The 6,000-nt window shown below is 46.4% G+C and overlaps 1 protein-coding gene across 1 annotated transcript in view; it reads left to right on the top strand.

The window, feature by feature from the left end:
* Positions 1–88: 88 nt before the first annotated feature.
* dop1b (DOP1 leucine zipper like protein B) overlaps positions 89–6,000 on the top strand; it is an 83,862-nt gene continuing 77,950 nt past the window's right edge. The window contains 1 exon segment of the mRNA XM_042066614.1: positions 89–367. The gene's annotated coding sequence lies outside the window, so the exon portion shown is untranslated.

Here is a 6,000-nt window from a genome sequence, read left to right as displayed (position 1 = left end):
CACAACGCCCCCCCGCAAGGCTGACTACTTGTGCCGCTCTCATCGCCCATCAGGAAGTGTTCAGGTCAGTGTCCCTCTCTTGGACGGAATCAGCTGAGTGTTTACTGGACAGTGCAGCACATTTTCAGGGACAGCAGACGACATGATCGAAGTACCGAGGTTTCACGGTAGAAAAGTGTTGCAGTCCATTTGATTGTGATTCTTTTGCAATCCTACTACTTGTAACGGTGGGTGCACTGTCAGATTTGGCAATCGGAAAGTTATTCATCCCTCGGCGAAGAATATTGATACAACCGAGAGAGCAAGATCACACCTTAATTAATTGCTTTATTCGAGATAATCGGGCCATCTCATCTCATCGCTGTTGGTAAGTCTTGTGTGTAGCCTATGCGCGTGTGTGCTAAACACCCATGACTAGTCGCGAAAATAATAATGCGTTTGGCGCGTTAATTACGGATGATCATTTTCTTCATTTTTATGACAGAATTATTTGCCATCGTTTAAAGCAAGCACCTGAATAACCTGCAGTGTCATAGCAAGCCCATCAGCTGACTGGCAAACATATATCACACCTTTACAACTATGTTTGTGCATTGGCGTCTGTAATGTCTCTCTTGATGTAATACATTGCACAGTAGCCTTGGTTACTGTTAATATTTAATATAACGATGTCTCCGCGTAAGACTTTGGACGTGCATGAAACATAGACAGGGGCGATGCACCGTGACGTAACCGTAGCTAGGCTACTGTACGGTTACGGTTGAGTTCTCCTTTGATTGCAGCGGGTGTTGCCTCGTGCTTCCCCTACCAGCTGATGGATGAACGGCAAAAACAAAGAGGCTCGTTTATGGCTTAGAATAGTGTTGTGTTTCTCTCAGGGAGGTTCGCTTCCTCTTTGAATTTTGCTCAAATGTGTCTTCTCGCCTCCCTCGCTGTCTCTCACGCACACATCTTTCCTTTTGTCTTCACACATTTTTTTTCTCTCTCTCAATTTCAGTGTTGCTTTATTAGACTGTAGGTGTAGCCTACAGTGTTGCCAACGTGCAAAACAAAACAGTGTAACAATCTCTCTCTCTCTCTCTCTCACACACACATATTGCTCTGCCATTCTGACAGAGAATGAGTCATGAGAATGAGGTGGCCAGTGAAGCTAAGGCGATGGATGGTGATGGAGTAAGAGATGTGAATTAAGTCTCTGTGGTCCCCTGTGTGCTATGGTTCTATGGGTGTAAATGAGCAGGTGTGTGTTTGCTTAATTGTACATGACGTGTGTGTGTTTAGCCTAAGTGCTGGTGTAAGCGCTGGGGCTTACATGGCCTTACTCAGTCTGCCTTCTCTTAAGCTCTGTCCTCTGCTCTCCCCTCCTCTCCTCTCCTCTCATCTCCTCTCCTAGCTCTGTCCTCTCCTCTCCTCTCCTCTCCCCTCCTCTCATCTCCTCTCCTAGCTCTGTCCTCTCTTCTCCTCTCCACTCCTCTCCTAGCTCTGTCCTCTGCTCTCCCCTCCTCTCCTAGCTCTGTCCTCTCCTCTCCACTCCTCTCCTAGCTCTGTCCTCTGCTCTCCCCTCCTCTCCTCTCCTCTCCTAGCTCTGCCCTCTCCTCTCCTCTCCTTCCCCTACACTGTAGCTCTGCCCATCTCTTTGGCTGCCGGTCCATTTCAGTTCCATTCAGTTCAGTACAAACCTCAGCATGCATGTATTATTGTTATTACTCCAGTGTCCAATATTGTGTGTGTGTGTCTGTGTGTGTGTGTGTGTGTGTGTGTGTGTGTGTGTGTATCCCAGAGTCCTGAGCTACTGTGAGTGGCATTTGCCAAAGTCTGGCCAACTCCATTATGTAATGCAGCGTTTGAGCCGATCTCCCCCAACCTCCAGCGCTTCAGCTCTCGGTGTCTGTGCTGGCACGTGCCCCTGGGTCAGGCCGCCATGTGCGGCCTCTGTGTAGGTTTCATTGCATATGCCATGCAAGGGTCAGGATAGAGACACAGAGGAAAGGACTGACCCAAGCACCAGATCACACAAAAAGCTCTAGGACAGCCAGTAAGGTGCCACATATGAAATAAAACCTATACACAGAGGCGGCACACACACACACACACACACACACACACACACACACACACACACACACACACACATGTATGGCCCTCTCCTGAAAGGTCACAGAGGCGTTCATATCAAAAGGTATGACTCTCCACCACTGTGTCCTGATTTGTACATTGACATCCATTTAGAAGACGCTCATCCAAACCTAGACTATACAGTATGATGCAGATTTACCAGTTTATCACTCTCTCTGGTCAATGATGACAGAGTTGTACTCTGGTGATGATAAATGGTAGCCTGGCTAACACCAGACCTCATCTCATTGAGATGGTGTCTGGGAACTACACATTAATTTTCTCGTATTTGAGACGTGGTTTACGAATGCTCAGAGCCGTTTATTGGGCACTACGAATGTCTATCAAATGCGTATGTACGTGCTGTAGTTGCATGTCGCATACTGTAGATGTTGTCATCGTCTTGCTGTCCCCCCTCCATTCTGTGATTGGTTCCTTCGTTGAGGTGAAAATCGTGTCCCTGGAATCCAGGCTGCCTAGCAGCGCGAATAAAATCACACTGACAAAGAATATCTGCACTGCACAGAGGGTGAAGCTTAGTGGAACACTCTACTGCACACAGGGTGAAGCTTAGCGGAACACTCTACTCTACTGCACAGAGGGTGAAGCTTAGTGGAACACTCTACTGCACACAGGGTGAAGCTTAGCGGAACACTCTACTCTACTGCACAGAGGGTGAAGCTTAGTGGAACACTCTACTGCACACAGGGTGAAGCTTAGCGGAACACTCTACTCTACTGCACAGAGGGTGAAGCTTAGCGGAACACTCTACTCTACTGCACACAGGGTGAAGCTTAGCGGAACACTCTACTGCACACAGGGTGAAGCTTAGAGGAACACTCTACTCTACTGCACACAGGGTGAAGCTTAGCGGAACACTCTACTCTACTGCACACAGGGTGAAGCTTAGTGGAACACTCTACTCTACTGCACACAGGGTGAAGCTTAGTGGAACACTCTACTCTACTTCAGAACATGTTCTTGACGTATGTATTGCATGCGTGGGTGTGAATGTGGATAGTGTGGTAGCAGTCTTGTAGGCAGTTCATTCGTCATGGGTCACGTAGACATTTTCATCACCGCTCTCTCGCTCTCTCTCTCTCCCTCTCTCTCTCTCTCTCTCTCTCTCTCTCTGTGTGTTCACAGTAATATTGATCTCTTCCTCCTGCGGTGGAATGCAGACAGTGCTGATATGATACTGAGAAATGACCTCTTTGGGCTTTAATTGACCTGATAGATTGATTGTGTGTGTTTGTGTGTGTGTGAGAGAGAGAGAGAGGAAAAGAGAGACACTGTATTGATTAGGGCTGACTCAGAGTGTGTGTGTGTGTGGCTATAAAAGGCATCGTCATATTGTCTACACTCACCCTACAGCCATGCTCAGACAGTTTCTGCTGCAGTGAAGGTGCACACACACACACACACACACACACACACACACACACACACACACACACACATTATGTAGATTTATTATTATTATTTTTGAGCAGAGAAACATCAAAGTTCACAATGACCATGAGAATGACGTTTTTCCGTTTTTCTTTGTGTCACATTTAATGATAACATTGCAGAAGAGAGGGCAGAAGAGAGGGCCTACTCTTACAGACAGACAGGATGCTCGTTGTCCTTTCCTAAAGTGTAGGGGCGTCTATACAGCTTGATCTCAGGAAGATAATGTATCCACCTTATTCATGAGCCAACAATGAACGTCACCAATGCACTTCAGTATTTCAAAATCCGGTTTTCTATTTCGGGCTGAAGCTGCGTTGTATTGATTTTAAGTGGTTTCATATGACGTTATTCTGACTAAATTCAGTGCCTGACGCATTCTGAGCCATATACAAGTGCACTTATTATATTGAGAAGAATTGAGAACACCACACACACACACACACACACACTGAGAGCAGACAAATTAGTTATGCAATAGGAGCTTAAGATCTGAGCACTCAGAAATGATATGTAAGTGTGTGCGTTTCTTTGCCTCTGTGTTGCTTGGATGTTTGCTTTCACTGTGAAATTTGACCTTTTGACCCTAGTGGTGTCATGGTCCAGTCAGCTGACTTATTAGGTGAGACAGTTATATATAATACCTCCATGGGTGAGACAGGTCTGAGGAGGGGGCAGCAGAGCTGTGGAACACTAGTGGCTAGCAGCTAGCATGCTAGCAGAGCTGTGGAACACTAGTGGCTAGCAGCTAGCATGCTAGCAGAGCTGTGGAACACTAGTGGCTAGCATGCTAGCAGGCCTCTGTGGGTCAGGTACTAAACCATGTCATGTTATGTGTGTTACATGTATAAGCATATTTGTGTGTGTGTGTCAGGATGTGGGATGTTTGATCTCGACATTGAATGTTATACTACACCTAGTTATGTTGAGGGGTGTGTGTGTGTGTGTGTGTGTGTGTGTGTGTGTGTGTGTGTGTGTGTGTGTGTGTGTGTGTGTGTGTGCGTGTGTGTGCGCGCGCCCGTGCGTGCGCGCGCGTGCGTGCGTGCGTGCGTGCATGCGTGCGTGCATGCGTGCGCGACTGTTCGCAAAAAAAAATCTCAAAAACTCCTGAGTAGTGAGGAGGAAAGATGTAAATATGACTAAAGGGGCTCTCCATATCCAGGTGCAAACCATTTAATTTGTTAATGTCTGAAGGGTGTTGGGGTTTGTTTGGGAGATGGAGTACATAGATAAGATGATTATACTGCAGTTTGTTTGGGTGTGTGTGGTGTGGTGTGTGTGGGTGCATTAGATGATTTCTGCTAATTCTGTGTGTGCATTCAGGGGGTTGGGGGAGGGGGGACTTTGGAGGAGGTGCTAATCATGAACAAATAAGATTGTCTACTAAAAGTGTGTGTGTGTGTGTGTGTGTGTCTGAGGGGGTTATTGTAGTTTCAAGATGATGAGGACAGAAGGAGACAATGAGAGATTAATCAACATATTTGAAGCTACATATGATATTTCTATTGAATACAGCTGACATATCAGTCATGTCTATTGCTGCTGTAGTAGAAATGTATGTGGAGATATACACAATAAAAACATGGCTGCTTGTTTTGAGCAATAGGCATGACTCATGTGGAACATGGGCTTCTCTGTCTAGTATGGCATCAGTGTAGCAAGGGTCTGGTATGGACTAAGCGTGGGTGTAGCACGGGTCTGGTATGGGGTAAGCACGGGTGTAGCATGGATCTGGTATGGGCTAAGTGTGGGTGTAGCATGGGTCTGGTATGGGCTAAGTGTGGGTGTAGCAGAGGATCTTTAACGTGGTAGTGCTAACTGGATATGAAGTAAGCTGTATTGAGATGGTCATTTTGGTCATATCACGCAGCCCTAAATTTAGCATGGGGTTAGTGCGAGGTTGGCATAGATTTAGTGTGGGTTTAGTAGGGGTCTTGCACAGGTCTTGCACAGGTCTAGCACAGGTCTAGCAAAGGTCTTCAGATCCAGAACCAATCTGGGCCGGGTGTGCCTAAAAGGTAAGCCAGTGGCCCTCAGAGCTGTGTGAACAGGAATATTATACAAGAACCACATTAACTGTTAATTTATACATGTTTTTAGGACAAAGAGGGAGAGATGGAGGGCGGGATGGAGAGAGAGAATGCTTGGTCATCTGGAAATCTAATGCAGGATTGATTTTTGTTATGTTTGCAGCAGATAGCACAGTCTGCTGATGCTCCCTCTTTCTCTCTCTGTCTCTCTCTCTCTGTCTCTCTCTCTCTGTCTCTCTCTCTCTCTCTCTCTCTCTCTCTCGTGTGCGTGTGTGTGTATTGGATGAGAGGCACGTGTATGCAACCTTGTGTCAAATCTCTAGATGTTCTTTTTTCTGATATGATAGAAAAATCTATCTGTGAGAAAAACAGAGAAAAAAAAGTGTGTGTGTGTGAGGGAGGG

This window comes from Alosa sapidissima, chromosome 2 (genome assembly GCF_018492685.1).
Source record: "Alosa sapidissima isolate fAloSap1 chromosome 2, fAloSap1.pri, whole genome shotgun sequence".
NCBI classification, from domain to species: domain Eukaryota; kingdom Metazoa; phylum Chordata; class Actinopteri; order Clupeiformes; family Clupeidae; genus Alosa; species Alosa sapidissima.
The sequence above is the reverse complement of the archived record's forward strand: the minus strand, read 5'-3'. Positions and strand labels throughout refer to the sequence as shown.